The sequence below is a fragment of the Lycium barbarum genome, chromosome 9, assembly GCF_019175385.1.
Source record: "Lycium barbarum isolate Lr01 chromosome 9, ASM1917538v2, whole genome shotgun sequence".
NCBI classification, from domain to species: Eukaryota; Viridiplantae; Streptophyta; class Magnoliopsida; order Solanales; family Solanaceae; genus Lycium; species Lycium barbarum.
The window spans coordinates 54,196,660-54,216,664 of NC_083345.1; positions in this window are offsets into that span (position 1 = coordinate 54,196,660).

Consider the following 20,005-nt stretch of genomic DNA (forward strand, 5'->3'; position numbering starts at 1 on the left):
TGTACTACGCCCCTCATATGACGAGTAAGCCTAAGATATGGATGTAGCAATAATGACGATGATAGTGATGACGATGATAATAATAATGATGCTAAAGGTGCCTACGGGCTATTATATTCACATGTGCCTATGAAGGGCTATAATGACACCCCGAGCTTATAATGCCGGGTAGAATATATGTATATGGATGTATATATGTATATGATTATGTATAAAGTATGTATACGATTACGTAACGCGCGCACACGTCTGCAGATGGTACGGATAACCCTGAAGCCTTGGTAGGGCCAGGTAGAATTAACATTGAGCCTTGGTTGGCTAAGTACGTATGAAACACCGAACCTTATGGTCGGGCACGCTATGTATGTATATAAGTGTATGGCTATGTATATAATATGAATATGAATGTGAAAAGACTATGTATACGAATGCGAATAAGGACATGTGTACGAATATGAGCAAAAGTATGGTACGAGTACTATTATGGAATACGGATGATGACGTAGGTGTACAAATACGTATGAAAAATGGAAAGTCCTACGAAAGGCAGGTAAGCGCTATGACGATGATATTATTGTCTCCCCTCCTATGCTATTTCATATGTTGTTCATGATGCTTATTTATTGATGTTGCTCATGCTTTACATACTCAGTACATTGTTCGTACTGGCGTCCTTTTGTTTGTGGACGCTGCGTCATGCCCGCAGGTGCACAGGGAGACAGACTTGATCCATAGCTGCCTATTCAGAGATTACATAGAGAGCTCCATTTCCTTCGGAGCCATATCTTTTGGGTACTCATTATTTTGTGTATATAATTATGGGCATAGCGGGGTCCTGTCCCGCTAATGTGATATGTTATACTCTTAGAGGCTCGTAGACATGTGTGTGTGTGGGTAGATGTGTTTGGCCTTGTCAGCCTATGTTTACTATATCCTTTTGTCGGCCACGTGGGCCCATGTACATTGATGTGGCATAGATGCCTATGATGATATAAATGGGTTGTTGTCCAAATGGGACTAGTTGACGAATGAATGGAAATGCATGTATAATTATGTGGCTCACCTAGATGTAAGTATAAGAGTAAGCTAAGAGGGTGCTCGGGTGGGTTAGCACCGGGTGCTCGTCGCGGCCCCGAGTCGGGTCGTGATAGGTGGTTAGCCCCGGGTACCCGTCGCGGCCCCTAGCCGGGTCGTGACACAACTATTATAAGATGAGACCAATGGTATTATGAGGATATCAAGAATCATGAGCTTTAGTGATTCTAAGAATGAAGTCATCTTGGAAGACAATATGGAATTCTCATGAAGGTATACAACGATGGGCTCATGCCTTAAGAAAGAAGGGTTAGCCTTACATGCATTTTTGTCTTCTAAATTATTTAACGTTCACCACCAAAGCTTGAGCAATCTACATTTAAACAGATTCATACCAAGGTTAAGTCTTAAAGGCACTCTTGAATTCAAACTAAAACAACTCATGAGCAAACAAAAATCAGGCAGCATTTTCCCTATTTCATCGACTTCCACCATATCGCAAAACAACTCCCAAACAACCATAATAACATCCACAATATCATAATCAAGTAGTCATATTCTATTAAGTCTCAAAATTCATTCTCATTTCAACTTATATCACTAACTTCACACCAACTCTTTGCACAATTTTATACAACACTTCCTTGTCATCATTAATACCCTTCATAACAAAATTATACCCATAGCATACTAAGAATCAGGACTCAAGTTAGTTTACTACTCAAAAACATCATGAAATCTACATTTAGGCCTCATCTTCTACTTTCTCCTTTCACTCAAGTTATTCAACAACTAAGCATTCTTAATACCAAGAAATAAGCATGAAAACCAACCTTTTGTCTCATAAAAATAAGCTTTGGAGCAAGTTATCAACTTGTATGAAAACTCTAGCTTCAATACCCAAGGAATTCTTGAAGTCTACTAACCCTAGCAAGTCTTCCAACACATGGATATCTTGATTCTTGGCTCTTGATCTTTGATTTCTCTTGGGTTTGAGTGGAATATACTTGGAAGAAGGTTCTAGAGCTCTCAAGGGTTTGGGAGAAGCGGAAAAATGAAAAATAAGAACAAAGGTCACCTATTTATATAAAAAGAACAAAGCTGCTCGACCGATTTATATGGTCCGTATAACTTTAAACGGACACTTATACGGTCCGTATAAGTGGTCGTATAATCCCACCTGGAATTGACCCTTCTCTGGAATGTTATACAGACCATTATACGGACCGTATAAGTGGTCGTATAAGCCATTTTTTTTGGAACCTGCTCTCGTCGATTCGTTCAACCTCTAACCCTTATGGAACCTTATTAACACTTGCATAACACTTCATTAGCAATACAAGAGTCCCCATAGCACCTCCTCAAGAAATTACTAAATAAATATTAGCTCAATTGTGGTGAAAACCTTTCCAAACATTACTTACATTTCACTTCCTTCGACAAACTTAGTTTCACATATTCATATGACTTCAAAATCTTATGGTACTCACTTTAAGCTATCTAATACTCTCCTTAATCCCGTAAGGACTTCATATTCACCTTAATCTCGCATTAGTCTACTCACAATGCAACAATCCGAAATCTCCGAGATGTAACAAGTTCTTGGAGAGTCAAGTTCTTCTTCTTATGCTTCAGTTGGTTCCTGTAATCACTCCAACAAGGTGGGATTTTTCCAAGCAGAACAGCTGCCAATTAATTCGAAGTAATGAGCTTTGATCGACTCTTAATTTCAGGGATTGAATCTAGATAGAAATATGGTATGTACTTGGTTTTGCAAAACAGGATTTGAATTTGGCCTCATGTATATCTCGCGTGCAGGGGGGGGGGGGGTAAATTGACTCATTTTGCCTTGCCGGCCCATTTCTCATGTGTGTGAAGCCACTCCCTTTTCCTAGCTCTTTACATCCGTAACAATGCACAATTTAATATAAAGAGGAAGGTAAGACTTTCCACCACCATGAGGGATAGAGTGCATTTTACATAAGACAAAAATGAGTAAATGAAAAGGGTCCCACAAGAATAGAGAGAGGAAAGAGGACCACAAGAATTACTTTGGTCTTTACATTATCAAAACCAAATGAACAAGAACTTAGGAATAATTTCAACAAGCGTAAAACACTTCCCATCATGTGAATGGTTATATATGTGTTAGGGTGGTATTAGTTCCACAAAAAATAAAGATAAGAGGGTAATAGGTCGCCTGAATAGTTGGATTGTGAATTCAACTTTTCAGGACAATTTAAGGGTGCATTTGATGTCTTTTTCCAAAAAAATAAATAAAGAAGAACTGGTACTTGTACAAAAATAAAAAGAACTCATAATAATATAGGAAAAAAGAGATTTTAAACATATTTATGGATGAGATAACGTTTTAACTAGAATTTTGAGATTGTTATTTTTTAATTATTTTTAGGATCTTGTTTTGGGTAATTAAATTTCAATCTTTAATTCTTAATTATGACAATTATCTCTCTCATTAGAGTGGGAATTTGAGAAAATGGGAAGAAGCCTCATCCCATAAAAAGCACCAACAATGTGCTCACTTAATGTATTGTGAGATTCTTCTATTGAAAGTATCAAAGGTATATCATTCCATATTTCCCAAAGTTTATTAATTTCTTTAGAAAACCAGCTCTTCAGCACTTCTTATTCTCAAAACTTATTTTCTTGCAAAAAACAAACACAATTCCAAGAGATAAATCTCTTTTTTTCTTTTTTCTTTTTTTTTTCTTTTTTGGCAAAGATTTACAAACAAATGCCGATTTTTTATTTCTTTCATGTAACATTCAACCGGGAAAAGAGAAGAAATAAAATATCAAATTTGAAGGTAAAGGTCCGTTGTGATATTTAGACCCAAATATAATGTAGGTGAGAGCAACAATTGGCAAGCGCAAGGAGACACATAAAATAACATGGCATGTGCCAAGTTGGTCCAATTGGCTAGAGCTAGCATCCAAATTGGCATGCGATTCGAATCTCGTTTATAATTTATTTATTGTTAATTTGGATTGAAATAATGGTCAAAAACTCATCTCATTTGTTACTTTTTTATGAGTTCTTTATATGAACTATTAGTGTTTGCATTTCGTACCTGAAAGATTACCAATTGTTTATCAAAACACACATCGAAGCTGACTAGAACCAATGTTTGAGAATAATAGCTAAAAGGCACGTGGCAGCTTAATTTGCCCAAAAAATTTTTGTCACGACCCAGCCCCGTGGGCCGCGACTGGCACCCTACTTGGGCACCCAGACCGATTCACATATCCAGATATCAAACCCAAACTTAGCTCAAAGTTCATAATAGCCATTTTAAACATAATTTAAATCAAAACTTGTCTTAAGCGGTCACGCGTACCACAATATCACATCAGAACAGAAGGGAGCGGCGGAATACACATCGCCGATCATAAGCACATATACAAATATACAGGCCATTCTGGTCGTATCCAAATATGATAGGTTGGCGGAATATACATCGCCAGATACATAAACGTGTACAGACAAATGGGCCGTTTTGGCCATAATAGTAAACGGGACCGCACTAATTTCCGGAATTCCAATTTTTCCCTTGGCCTTCCTCGGCACTTCCACATTAATATTTTTCATGAACAACACACACATATATTATGTCACGACCCAACTCCGTAGGCCGCGACTAGTGTCCGTGCTGGACACCCAAACGTACCCAATAACCCAGACTAGCATATCAGCAGAATATTTTTAAATGTAAAAGTCAATCGACGTTAGTAATTATCATAAATGAACCGACATAGTACATGAAAGCCGATAAGGCTGTCACAGATCATATCATCCCAAACCATATACAGAACCCACACAAGTATGTCTACAGACCTCTACAGAACATAACAGAATCATAAGACGGGACAGGGCCCCGTCATACCCCTGAATAGCATACATATATACAATAGCAGCAGACTGTACCAACATATAGGCTCTGGACAAAAGAGCACTCCCAAAATAGCAGAACAGATATCCTAGGCAGGTGGTCAGCAAATCTGTCGTCTGTACCTGCGCGGCATGAAAACGCAGCCCCCGAAGGAAGAGGGTCAGTACAAAATATGTACTGAGTATGTAAAGCACGGAACGTAGTAAACAAAGTCATAATCGAGGCAGAAGATACAGAAAATGAACTGAATATCCAGATTAGCAAAATGCTGATCATATAGCATAAATAGTATTCGCTGAAAACATATGTCGTACCTGGTCCCATTACGGAACAAGATCATAACCGAAACAGAACTTACAGAGGAGTGAGTGTAACATCCGAAGTATCAAATGCATATTTTCAAAACATGAGGAGTGTGTACAGAAACATATACCATATCATATCCGACCCCTGCCAAGGGACTCGGCAAACAGAACGTGGTCACCCCCCGACGCTGGTGCCACAACACATAAGGAGCAGAATAGGGGATAACCCCGTAACATAACATATCATATCAGATGGCCATATCAGATCATATCATATCAGAATGTGTGTACATGGCACAGCATACTCCACAACCCATGTACATATATACCTGCCCCATCACATCGAGGCACGACGAACAATGCAGTGGAATACGCTTGACAACATATCCTAGCCCGGGCTCAGTGTGGGAAACATTGAGGCATCCACGAATGGAGTAGTGAGAAACTAAATGCAATAAAAATACCATATATTTCCAGAGACTCAATGAGGCATATCGAATGACAAATCAAACCAATGAAATCGGACATAATCATAGTAAGTGTATGTCGTATGTCATAATGAGTTACGGAAGAATAATCCTTCTGGGATCATTTTCATATTCCAAAATAGTTTACCATACTCGAGGGAATCATTAAAACAATCTTCCTTAGTAGTTAAAAGGATAGTTAAAACGTTTCATTTTATATTGTTCGAAAATAAGGCAATAGTACACTAAAAGGCAAAGCGGGAATAGTGGGAGACTAAATGAGACACAAAATATCATACCTTTACAGAGATTCAATAAAGTATTTAGAATAAGTACCATTGGTAGTTAGAAGAGTAGTTAAGGCGTTTCCTTTAGAACCGCTTGAAATTAAGTTATAAACACAAAAAGGGTAAAGTCGGAAATAGTGGGCCCACCTCGGGACAACGAAGCGGTGGGCTCAAATTACGTATATTAAGCTTATGGAGTCACCTATAGAGGTTCTAAGGACATTTCATAACTTTCTAGACAATTTGCGGAAATTTACACAAGTCTTTATCAAAACATACTTATAGGGTTCAATTCCATTGAATGAAAAAGGGATATTTTCAAATGCGGATTCCGATGAACAGAATATTTTTCGAGGCTCAAATCCGATCCTAGTACACCTAGGACATGCCAAAAGAAGAATCGGGATAGCTTTACATACCTTTTTCGCCCTTTACGCTAGTCCAAATTCAATTCCCGTTTCCTTCAAAATCTACAATTGGTCACAATTACCAAATATCAACTTCAAGCCTTTAAGAATTCAATCTTAATTCATACTTGTCTACGGAAATTTGGGCAGCATCTCCCCTATACATGTAGCATCCCCGAGAATTTAACTCGGCCAAAATAATTCAACAACAACCCAACAACAACACCAACAACAACAACAATAACTACACAACACAATATAGCATAACTAGTCCTCTTTCCAACATAGTGCAATAACTTTCATTCCAACTTCACATTTCCAAACCAATCTCAATGTTTTTACATTCATTACTAATCAAGATCATTACAATATAATTCGGAAGCATTTCATATCATTTCTTCAAAATATTCACAAGATATACAAAATATACAAACTTTCCACCAAAACCATAATCCATCCAAAACTTCTAATCTTCAATCTACATATTCATAACATATTTCCATCTTCCAATTTCATCAACCATAATCATAATTTACATCTTAACAACTTCATTTTCACAATTACATAAATCTACCATAAAATCACAAAACTTCCCATAACAACTTAACAACCATTCTTTCATGCTATTATGGACTTACATCCCTCCAAATCCACCAACTAACATAATAATTCACATTTAGAACTTCACTTCCATAATTTCATAAAAACTACATTAAAATCACATAATTTCCTCTAACCATTTTCAACAATTTTCCATACCAACTTGAACCATTTCCTTCCATTTCCATTACAAGGCTTCAACAACACAATTAACATAACAAATAAAATTGGTTCATCCTTCTACACACATACATACCCACTTTGCAAACTTCCATATTTTCATAATTTCCACTCATTTCTACATACTACAACATAAACAAACCTTCATAACATAAGAAAAAGGAATTGATTCTTACCTTTTTCTACAAATTTCTTCACTTAAACAAGTTGTCAACTTGAAGAAATAAGTGCTCCTTCTTCCAAAAACAACTACACCAAGTTGTAAAGGACCCTTGAATTAGTGGAAATACCACAAGAAAACAATTTTTGGAGAAAGATTTCAAAGGGGCAAAAAATTGGAGACTTGGCCGAAGGGCCTTGTTTCTTAAGCTCTTATTCTTGCTCTCTCTCTCTATGTTATTTTTCTTGAAACTTCTTAAGTGTTTATGACTCATATTTGCCCCTTTATAATAATCATCACATGGAAATTAATTAATTTGGTGGGCTTGGACCAGGTATGGCCGGCCACCCTCTCACCTTGGGCCTAAATTTTTCTTTTCATTTTTTTGGGCCAACTCGGTTGGTCCCGAGTTGGGCCTAGCCCACTGACCTTTCGACCTTAAAACGTTCATATCTCCTTGTACCGACGTCACCTGGGAACCCACGACCTATGGTTGGAAAGATAATTCAATTATCTACAACTTCTATTTCATGGTAGTTTTCCAAATTCCAAACTTATAATACAGTTTTTGCCCCCCAAAGTCAGGTCACCCGAAAACGTTTTCTTAAAAATATTCGTTTGGAGGACTTCCACTTTGATTTGGCCCAAGGGTCCTTCTTGAGTTGTGTTTAACTTCACATATGTGATTCATATAATTTGTCACATGTCCCAAAAAAAATCTTGACGTGTGGGCCCCACCTCAACTTACAGTTAATCCGACGTTCAAAAATACGGGATGTAACATCCTCCCCCCTTTAGAACACTCGTCCTCGAATGTTCAACTAGCCTTATGGGGTATTATAATACGTCGGAGAGGTCTCTTTCTTTCCTTCAAAATTTCCCAAACGTTACTATTACTATCCTCGTTTTACGTACTCGTTTTCTTTCTATTTCTGAACATCGTTGTGCTAGAACGTCCCGGCCTTAGCTGGCGACGGAACTAGTGTTAGTTTACTTGTAATATCTGTACCATGTCTTTCGCTTTGTCTCTCAAATTCTGTTCAGTTAATATCTTTCATACCTCGCGACACTGGCTGCTGAGGTCCACCTGTCGGTCGGTACAATCATGAATGGGGTGTCATATGCACACATACACATTTACTACCATTTTGATTACAAAACAATTCCCAAACGCTTATTCAAACTTACTCTCATTCCCAAGTTGCATTGCGCTATCTTCTTCCTCACCAGCTTATCTTGTCTTAGTCTACCCGACTTCTTGATGGTTTCTAATCACTCCGCATATCCTAATTTCCTTTAAGTTACCTCAAATTTCCCATTCGTCCCTTATTCCTATACTTGTGAAAATTTTAGTTTACTTCCCAGGGGGTCACCCATCCCAGAATTGCTCTGGCCTTAGCACGCTTAACCTTACAACTTTAATGCATTTAGGCACGTTAAGGCCGGTATAATTACACCAATTGCCCCGCACGTCCTTTGTCACGTAATTTAAGACAAGTCGGGGTCTTGACAGCTTTTCAGAACGTTCTCGTAGCGGGTCCCACCCCGACCTAGCGAGAATTCTTTTATTTTTCTGACTATATAGTTACCGTGTTGCCCCCTGTACGTCTTCAATATTTACCTCCATGTATATATATTATATATATATATGAGTCGTGAGCGAACCACTCAATTCTCGACTGCTTGTCATACACTTTGTATTCTTTCAATTAGAGAAAACTTGATCGTTGGACATTTTTGCCCTTCCACATATTTTTGCCCTTCACATGGGCTGTGCTAAAGCAAAATGGGGTTGGAACATATTTCTGGTCCATTTAAATAAATTGCGAATTTGCTACTCATATATGCTTTCTCGAGATAAAATTTTCCAAACAAAGATAATGCTTCTTACGAATGCTATGGAGGGTATCTCTTAAACTTTAATCCAACATAATGGCTTTGCCCTATCGGTATCGACCCTCAAGACATGTTAAGAATTTATATCTCATTTTCCTCCTCATATTCCTAGAAATATTTGGGCAGAGGTTCCTCTGTATTTCTTACTATCCCAAAACCTGTACACAGGAAATACCAACCATGCCTCACAGGGCCAACACATATACGTATATACGTATTATATCATATCGCGTCATAGCCACACGGGGCTAGCAATTTCAAATAAAAGTATAAAGATGTCGAGGCTTACCTCACATGCCCAACTCAAACTGCACCTACTACACTTTCCTGTTTATTTATTTTTTCTTTTCAATCTTCAGCTTCATGTTTCAATCGTATTTCAAACACCTTACCCAGCATACATCTTTCATACCATTACTTACCTGTGTACTGTGTAGCTTCCAATATCATCAGTCGTTGTCTTACGTCGATACCGTTCTCCAGCTGAAATCAGAGGTTAGTAAAAAAAAGGAATTCATTTCGTACAGCGGGCTCTATCGCACGATCTAAGATTCAAAGAAAAGTAACACCCTAAATGTCCTGTAGCCTCCTGTTTATAGATGTGGTGCACAACACACCGATAAACAAGACTCTACTAGACACGGTCTGTAGACACTCCGAGGACGAACCGCTCTGATACCACTTTTGTCACGACCCAACTCCGTAGGCCGCGACTAGTGTCCGTGCTGGACACCCAAACGTACCCAATAACCCAGACTAGCATATCAGCAGAATATTTTTAAATGTAAAAGTCAATCGACGTTAGTAATTATCATAAATGAACCGACATAGTACATGGAAGCCGATAAGGCTGTCACAGATCATATCATCCCAAACCATATACAGAACCCACACAAGTATGTCTACAGACCTCTACAGAACATAACAGAATCATAAGACGGGACAGGGCCCCGTCATACCCCTGAATAGCATACATATATACAATAGCAGCAGACTGTACCAACATATAGGCTCTGGACAAAAGAGCACTCCCAAAATAGCAGAATAGATATCCTAGGCAGGTGGTCAGCAAATCTTTCGTCTGTACCTGCGCGGCATGAAAACGCAGCCCCCGAAGGAAGGGGGTCAGTACGAAATATGTACTGAGTATGTAAAGCACGGAACGTAGTAAACAAAGTCATAATCGAAGCAGAAGATACAGAAAATGAACTGAATATCCAGATTAGCAAAATGCTGATCATATAGCATAAATAGTATTCGCTGAAAACATATGTCGTACCTGGTCCCATTACGGAACAAGATCATAACCGAAACAGAACTTACAGAGGAGTGAGTGTAACATCCGAAGTATCAAATGCATATTTTCAAAACATGAGGAGTGTGTACAGAAACATATACCATATCATATCCGACCCCTGCCAAGGGAGTCGGCAAACAGAACGTGGTCACCCCCCGACGCTGGTGCCACAACACATAAGGAGCAGAATAGGGGATAACCCCGTAACATAACATATCATATCAGATGGCCATATCAGATCATATCATATCAGAATGTGTGTACATGGCACAGCATACTCCACAACCCATGTACATATATACCTGCCCCCTCACATCGAGGCACGACGAACAATGCAGTGGAATACGCTTGACAACATATCCTGGCCCGGGCTCAGTGTGGGAAACATTGAGGCATCCACGAATGGAGTAGTGAGAAACTAAATGCAATAAAAATACCATATATTTCCAGAGACTCAATGAGGCATATCGAATGACAAATCAAACCAATGAAATCGGACATAATCATAGTAAGTGTATGTCGTATGTCATAATGAGTTACGGAAGAATAATCCTTCTGGGATCATTTTCATATTCCAAAATAGTTTACCATACTCGAGGGAATCATTAAAACAATCTTCCTTAGTAGTTAAAAGGATAGTTAAAACGTTTCATTTTATATTGTTCGAAAATAAGGCAATAGTACACTAAAAGGCAAAGCGGGAATAGTGGGAGACTAAATGAGACACAAAATATCATACCTTTACAGAGATTCAATAAAGTATTTAGAATAAGTACCATTGGTAGTTAGAAGAGTAGTTAAGGCGTTTCCTTTAGAACCGCTTGAAATTAAGTTATAAACACAAAAAGGGTAAAGTCGGAAATAGTGGGCCCACCTCGGGACAACGAAGCGGTGGGCTCAAATTACGTATATTAAGCTTATGGAGTCACCTATAGAGGTTCTAAGGACATTTCATAACTTTCTAGACAATTTGCGGAAATTTACACAAGTCTTTATCAAAACATACTTATAGGGTTCAATTCCATTGAATGAAAAAGGGATATTTTCAAATGCGGATTCCGATGAACAGAATATTTTTCGAGGCTCAAATCCGATCCTAGTACACCTAGGACATGCCAAAAGAAGAATCGGGATAGCTTTACATACCTTTTTCGCCCTTTACGCTAGTCCAAATTCAATTCCCGTTTCCTTCAAAATCTACAATTGGTCACAATTACCAAATATCAACTTCAAGCCTTTAAGAATTCAATCTTAATTCATACTTGTCTACGGAAATTTGGGCAGCATCTCCCCTATACATGTAGCATCCCCGAGAATTTAACTCGGCCAAAATAATTCAACAACAACCCAACAACAACACCAACAACAACAACAATAACTACACAACACAATATAGCATAACTAGTCCTCTTTCCAACATAGTGCAATAACTTTCATTCCAACTTCACATTTCCAAACCAATCTCAATGTTTTTACATTCATTACTAATCAAGATCATTACAATATAATTCGGAAGCATTTCATATCATTTCTTCAAAATATTCACAAGATATACAAAATATACAAACTTTCCACCAAAACCATAATCCATCCAAAACTTCTAATCTTCAATCTACATATTCATAACATATTTCCATCTTCCAATTTCATCAACCATAATCATAATTTACATCTTAACAACTTCATTTTCACAATTACATAAATCTACCATAAAATCACAAAACTTCCCATAACAACTTAACAACCATTCTTTCATGCTATTATGGACTTACATCCCTCCAAATCCACCAACTAACATAATAATTCACATTTAGAACTTCACTTCCATAATTTCATAAAAACTACATTAAAATCACATAATTTCCTCTAACCATTTTCAACAATTTTCCATACCAACTTGAACCATTTCCTTCCATTTCCATTACAAGGCTTCAACAACACAATTAACATAACAAATAAAATTGGTTCATCCTTCTACACACATACATACCCACTTTGCAAACTTCCATATTTCCATAATTTCCACTCATTTCTACATACTACAACATAAACAAACCTTCATAACATAAGAAAAAGGAATTGATTCTTACCTTTTTCTACAAATTTCTTCACTTGAACAAGTTGTCAACTTGAAGAAATAAGTGCTCCTTCTTCCAAAAACAACTACACCAAGTTGTAAAGGACCCTTGAATTAGTGGAAATACCACAAGAAAACAATTTTTGGAGAAAGATTTCAAAGGGGCAAAAAATTGGAGACTTGGCCGAAGGGCCTTGTTTCTTAAGCTCTTATTCTTGCTCTCTCTCTCTATGTTATTTTTCTTGAAACTTCTTAAGTGTTTATGACTCATATTTGCCCCTTTATAATAATCATCACATGGAAATTAATTAATTTGGTGGGCTTGGACCAGGTATGGCCGGCCACCCTCTCACCTTGGGCCTAAATTTTTCTTTTCATTTTTTTGGGCCAACTCGGTTGGTCTCGAGTTGGGCCTAGCCCACTGACCTTTCGACCTTAAAACGTTCATATCTCCTTGTACCGACGTCACCTGGGAACCCACGACCTATGGTTGGAAAGATAATTCAATTATCTACAACTTCTATTTCATGGTAGTTTTCCAAATTCCAAACTTATAATACAGTTTTTGCCCCCCAAAGTCAGGTCACCCGAAAACGTTTTCTTAAAAATATTCGTTTGGAGGACTTCCACTTTGATTTGGCCCAAGGGTCCTTCTTGAGTTGTGTTTAACTTCACATATGTGATTCATATAATTTGTCACATGTCCCAAAAAAAATCTTGACGTGTGGGCCCCACCTCAACTTACAGTTAATCCGACGTTCAAAAATACGGGATGTAACATCCTCCCCCCTTTAGAACACTCGTCCTCGAATGTTCAACTAGCCTTATGGGGTATTATAATACGTCGGAGAGGTCTCTTTCTTTCCTTCAAAATTTCCCAAACGTTACTATTACTATCCTCGTTTTACGTACTCGTTTTCTTTCTATTTCTGAACATCGTTGTGCTAGAACGTCCCGGCCTTAGCTGGCGACGGAACTAGTGTTAGTTTACTTGTAATATCTGTACCATGTCTTTCGCTTTGTCTCTCAAATTCTGTTCAGTTAATATCTTTCATACCTCGCGACACTGGCTGCTGAGGTCCACCTGTCGGTCGGTACAATCATGAATGGGGTGTCATATGCACACATACACATTTACTACCATTTTGATTACAAAACAATTCCCAAACGCTTATTCAAACTTACTCTCATTCCCAAGTTGCATTGCGCTATCTTCTTCCTCACCAGCTTATCTTGTCTTAGTCTACCCGACTTCTTGATGGTTTCTAATCACTCCGCATATCCTAATTTCCTTTAAGTTACCTCAAATTTCCCATTCGTCCCTTATTCCTATACTTGTGAAAATTTTAGTTTACTTCCCAGGGGGTCACCCATCCCAGAATTGCTCTGGCCTTAGCACGCTTAACCTTACAACTTTAATGCATTTAGGCACGTTAAGGCCGGTATAATTACACCAATTGCCCCGCACGTCCTTTGTCACGTAATTTAAGACAAGTCGGGGTCTTGACAGCTTTTCAGAACGTTCTCGTAGCGGGTCCCACCCCGACCTAGCGAGAATTCTTTTATTTTTCTGACTATATAGTTACCGTGTTGCCCCCTGTACGTCTTCAATATTTACCTCCATGTATATATATTATATATATATATGAGTCGTGAGCGAACCACTCAATTCTCGACTGCTTGTCATACACTTTGTATTCTTTCAATTAGAGAAAACTTGATCGTTGGACATTTTTGCCCTTCCACATATTTTTGCCCTTCACATGGGCTGTGCTAAAGCAAAATGGGGTTGGAACATATTTCTGGTCCATTTAAATAAATTGCGAATTTGCTACTCATATATGCTTTCTCGAGATAAAATTTTCCAAACAAAGATAATGCTTCTTACGAATGCTATGGAGGGTATCTCTTAAACTTTAATCCAACATAATGGCTTTGCCCTATCGGTATCGACCCTCAAGACATGTTAAGAATTTATATCTCATTTTCCTCCTCATATTCCTAGAAATATTTGGGCAGAGGTTCCTCTGTATTTCTTACTATCCCAAAACCTGTACACAGGAAATACCAACCATGCCTCACAGGGCCAACACATATACGTATATACGTATTATATCATATCGCGTCATAGCCACACGGGGCTAGCAATTTCAAATAAAAGTATAAAGATGTCGAGGCTTACCTCACATGCCCAACTCAAACTGCACCTACTACACTTTCCTGTTTATTTATTTTTTCTTTTCAATCTTCAGCTTCATGTTTCAATCGTATTTCAAACACCTTACCCAGCATACATCTTTCATACCATTACTTACCTGTGTACTGTGTAGCTTCCAATATCATCAGTCGTTGTCTTACGTCGATACCGTTCTCCAGCTGAAATCAGAGGTTAGTAAAAAAAAGGAATTCATTTCGTACAGCGGGCTCTATCGCACGATCTAAGATTCAAAGAAAAGTAACACCCTAAATGTCCTGTAGCCTCCTGTTTATAGATGTGGTGCACAACACACCGATAAACAAGACTCTACTAGACACGGTCTGTAGACACTCCGAGGACGAACCGCTCTGATACCACTTTTGTCACGACCCAACTCCGTAGGCCGCGACTAGTGTCCGTGCTGGACACCCAAACGTACCCAATAACCCAGACTAGCATATCAGCAGAATATTTTTAAATGTAAAAGTCAATCGACGTTAGTAATTATCATAAATGAACCGACATAGTACATGGAAGCCGATAAGGCTGTCACAGATCATATCATCCCAAACCATATACAGAACCCACACAAGTATGTCTACAGACCTCTACAGAACATAACAGAATCATAAGACGGGACAGGGCCCCGTCATACCCCTGAATAGCATACATATATACAATAGCAGCAGACTGTACCAACATATAGGCTCTGGACAAAAGAGCACTCCCAAAATAGCAGAATAGATATCCTAGGCAGGTGGTCAGCAAATCTTTCGTCTGTACCTGCGCGGCATGAAAACGCAGCCCCCGAAGGAAGGGGGTCAGTACGAAATATGTACTGAGTATGTAAAGCACGGAACGTAGTAAACAAAGTCATAATCGAAGCAGAAGATACAGAAAATGAACTGAATATCCAGATTAGCAAAATGCTGATCATATAGCATAAATAGTATTCGCTGAAAACATATGTCGTACCTGGTCCCATTACGGAACAAGATCATAACCGAAACAGAACTTACAGAGGAGTGAGTGTAACATCCGAAGTATCAAATGCATATTTTCAAAACATGAGGAGTGTGTACAGAAACATATACCATATCATATCCGACCCCTGCCAAGGGAGTCGGCAAACAGAACGTGGTCACCCCCCGACGCTGGTGCCACAACACATAAGGAGCAGAATAGGGGATAACCCCGTAACATAACATATCATATCAGATGGCCATATCAGATCATATCATATCAGAATGTGTGTACATGGCACAGCATACTCCACAACCCATGTACATATATACCTGCCCCCTCACATCGAGGCACGACGAACAATGCAGTGGAATACGCTTGACAACATATCCTGGCCCGGGCTCAGTGTGGGAAACATTGAGGCATCCACGAATGGAGTAGTGAGAAACTAAATGCAATAAAAATACCATATATTTCCAGAGACTCAATGAGGCATATCGAATGACAAATCAAACCAATGAAATCGGACATAATCATAGTAAGTGTATGTCGTATGTCATAATGAGTTACGGAAGAATAATCCTTCTGGGATCATTTTCATATTCCAAAATAGTTTACCATACTCGAGGGAATCATTAAAACAATCTTCCTTAGTAGTTAAAAGGATAGTTAAAACGTTTCATTTTATATTGTTCGAAAATAAGGCAATAGTACACTAAAAGGCAAAGCGGGAATAGTGGGAGACTAAATGAGACACAAAATATCATACCTTTACAGAGATTCAATAAAGTATTTAGAATAAGTACCATTGGTAGTTAGAAGAGTAGTTAAGGCGTTTCCTTTAGAACCGCTTGAAATTAAGTTATAAACACAAAAAGGGTAAAGTCGGAAATAGTGGGCCCACCTCGGGACAACGAAGCGGTGGGCTCAAATTACGTATATTAAGCTTATGGAGTCACCTATAGAGGTTCTAAGGACATTTCATAACTTTCTAGACAATTTGCGGAAATTTACACAAGTCTTTATCAAAACATACTTATAGGGTTCAATTCCATTGAATGAAAAAGGGATATTTTCAAATGCGGATTCCGATGAACAGAATATTTTTCGAGGCTCAAATCCGATCCTAGTACACCTAGGACATGCCAAAAGAAGAATCGGGATAGCTTTACATACCTTTTTCGCCCTTTACGCTAGTCCAAATTCAATTCCCGTTTCCTTCAAAATCTACAATTGGTCACAATTACCAAATATCAACTTCAAGCCTTTAAGAATTCAATCTTAATTCATACTTGTCTACGGAAATTTGGGCAGCATCTCCCCTATACATGTAGCATCCCCGAGAATTTAACTCGGCCAAAATAATTCAACAACAACCCAACAACAACACCAACAACAACAACAATAACTACACAACACAATATAGCATAACTAGTCCTCTTTCCAACATAGTGCAATAACTTTCATTCCAACTTCACATTTCCAAACCAATCTCAATGTTTTTACATTCATTACTAATCAAGATCATTACAATATAATTCGGAAGCATTTCATATCATTTCTTCAAAATATTCACAAGATATACAAAATATACAAACTTTCCACCAAAACCATAATCCATCCAAAACTTCTAATCTTCAATCTACATATTCATAACATATTTCCATCTTCCAATTTCATCAACCATAATCATAATTTACATCTTAACAACTTCATTTTCACAATTACATAAATCTACCATAAAATCACAAAACTTCCCATAACAACTTAACAACCATTCTTTCATGCTATTATGGACTTACATCCCTCCAAATCCACCAACTAACATAATAATTCACATTTAGAACTTCACTTCCATAATTTCATAAAAACTACATTAAAATCACATAATTTCCTCTAACCATTTTCAACAATTTTCCATACCAACTTGAACCATTTCCTTCCATTTCCATTACAAGGCTTCAACAACACAATTAACATAACAAATAAAATTGGTTCATCCTTCTACACACATACATACCCACTTTGCAAACTTCCATATTTCCATAATTTCCACTCATTTCTACATACTACAACATAAACAAACCTTCATAACATAAGAAAAAGGAATTGATTCTTACCTTTTTCTACAAATTTCTTCACTTGAACAAGTTGTCAACTTGAAGAAATAAGTGCTCCTTCTTCCAAAAACAACTACACCAAGTTGTAAACGACCCTTGAATTAGTGGAAATACCACAAGAAAACAATTTTTGGAGAAAGATTTCAAAGGGGCAAAAAATTGGAGACTTGGCCGAAGGGCCTTGTTTCTTAAGCTCTTATTCTTGCTCTCTCTCTCTATGTTATTTTTCTTGAAACTTCTTAAGTGTTTATGACTCATATTTGCCCCTTTATAATAATCATCACATGGAAATTAATTAATTTGGTGGGCTTGGACCAGGTATGGCCGGCCACCCTCTCACCTTGGGCCTAAATTTTTCTTTTCATTTTTTTGGGCCAACTCGGTTGGTCCCGAGTTGGGCCTAGCCCACTGACCTTTCGACCTTAAAACGTTCATATCTCCTTGTACCGACGTCACCTGGGAACCCACGACCTATAGTTGGAAAGATAATTCAATTATCTACAACTTCTATTTCATGGTAGTTTTCCAAATTCCAAACGTATAATACAGTTTTTGCCCCCCAAAGTCAGGTCACCCGAAAACGTTTTCTTAAAAATATTCGTTTGGAGGACTTCCACTTTGATTTGGCCCAAGGGTCCTTCTTGAGTTGTGTTTAACTTCACATATGTGATTCATATAATTTGTCACATGTCCCAAAAAAAATCTTGACGTGTGGGCCCCACCTCAACTTACAGTTAATCCGACGTTTAAAAATACGGGATGTAACATATTAATTCAAATCAACATATGGCCTTATTCCTTACAAATCAACATTATTTTGAATTTTCCCGAATACACAAAAATTTGGGATATAACAATTTTATCCACATGGCAGCTGACTTATTAATTTTGAGGTGTGTTTTGATAAATATTGGTGATAGTTCAAATTAAAAAATGCAAACACTGGATTTCACATGAAGGTATACGACAAATGGGAACATGGCTTAAGAAGAAGGGTTAGCCTTACATACCTTTATGTCGTCTTAACTACTTAACGTTCACCGCCAAAGCTTGAGGAATCTACATTTAAAAGGATTCATACCAAGGTTAAATCATAAAGGCACTCTTAAGTTCAACTAGAATAATTCATGAGTAGTCACATCCCATTAAGTCTCAAAATTCATTCTCATATTCAACTTATATCAATAACATCACACCAACCCTTTGCCCAATTGTATACAACACTTTCTTGTCATCATTATTACCCTTCATAACGAGATTATACTCATAACATTCTAACAATGATAACCCAAGTTAAGTTACTACTCAAAATATCATGAAATCAACATTTGAACTCCATCTTCTATTTTCTTCCCCCATCCAAGTTATTCAACAACCAAGCATGCTTAACAACATGAAATAGACATGAAAACTAACCTTTTATCTCATATGAATGAGCTTTGGATCAAGTCATCAACTTTAATGAAACACTAGCTTCAATACCAAAGAAATTCTTGAAGTCCACCAACCCTAGTGAGTCTTGATCCTTACTATTTGATCTTTGATTTCTCTTTGGTTTGAGTTGAATATGCTTGGGAGAAGGTTATAGAGCTTTTAAGAGTTTGGGAGAAGTGGGAAATGAAAAATAGAAACAAGGGTCGTCCATATATAAAAAGAGAAAAAACGGACCTGACCGATTATACGGCCACTTATACGGTCCGTATAACTTATACGGTCTGTATAAATGGACCGTATAATCCCACCATGGTTTTACCCTTATCTGGAATGGTTATACGGACCATACCATTTATATAAGCCGTATAACTTATACGGTTTGTATAAGTGGTCGTACAACCCAAAATTCCGAAACTTTCTCTCGTTGATTCATTCAACCTCCAATCCTTATGGAACATTATTGACACTTATATAACACTTCATTAACAATATAAGAGGCCTTATAGCCCTACTCAAGATATTACTAAAGAAATATTAGCTCAATCATTGTGAAAACCTTTCCAAACATGATTTGCATTCCACTTTTCTTCAACGAACTTAGTTTCACTTATTCATATGGCTTCAAATCTTATGGTGTGCACTTTAAAGCTATAAATTCTCCCTTTAGTAT